Source organism: Coenobita brevimanus, chromosome 12, assembly GCF_032717465.1.
Source record: "Coenobita brevimanus isolate Jiangsu-jjx chromosome 12, ASM3271746v2, whole genome shotgun sequence".
Taxonomy (NCBI): Eukaryota; Metazoa; Arthropoda; class Malacostraca; order Decapoda; family Coenobitidae; genus Coenobita; species Coenobita brevimanus.
The window spans coordinates 18,198,518-18,199,188 of NC_136965.1; the positions used below are offsets into that span (position 1 = coordinate 18,198,518).

General features: G+C 43.1%; 1 non-coding gene across 1 annotated transcript; it reads left to right on the top strand.

The window, feature by feature from the left end:
- Positions 1-282: 282 nt before the first annotated feature.
- LOC145414018 (5S ribosomal RNA) lies at positions 283-401 on the top strand. The gene has a single exon (XR_013899818.1). It is a non-coding gene; the product is annotated as a 5S ribosomal RNA (ribosomal RNA).
- The last annotated feature ends 270 nt before the right edge of the window (positions 402-671 follow it).

The window sequence follows — 671 nt, forward strand, 5'->3', positions numbered from 1 at the left end:
AATAGTTTTTAAAAGTCAACATCATGGGGGATGCATGGATCTGCAACAGGTGTGCAAGGTGTCTAAGTCGCACTTCAACAACTGTCACCAGTCCCCCATGTGCCATCTCTCCCCCACCCACATCACTTTTCATGTCTCAGCAAATTCCAACTATCTATGAGCCTGCCAAGTGAGCGGCCTAGCATCATGAATCCAGGCGATGTCCTTTTTAATATATTCATGCTGCTGCCAGACGATGTTCTTCATTTTAGTAAAGGTCTCTTGAAGGGGTTTATTAAGAGTAGAAACGGCCATACCACGTTGAGTACACCGCTTCCCGTCCGATCAGCGAAGTTAAGCAACGTTGGGTCTGGTTAGTACTTGGATGGGTGACCGCCTGGGAACACCAGATGCTGTTGGCATCCCTACGTGTCAAGTGGGGTTGGTGGAGGATTAGTGCCCCTCCCTGTAAAACAATTAACTCTAAGCCCTTGGCCACCCCGTCTGGGATACATGGCGTCTGGCAATGAATGAATGAAAATCTCTCATCACTATTTCACATCATATTTCACATCATTATTTCACATTATTCACATCATTATTTCACATCACTATTACACATTATTTTTTTTCACATCACTATTACACATTATGTTTTTTCACATCACTATTACATATCATTATTTCACATC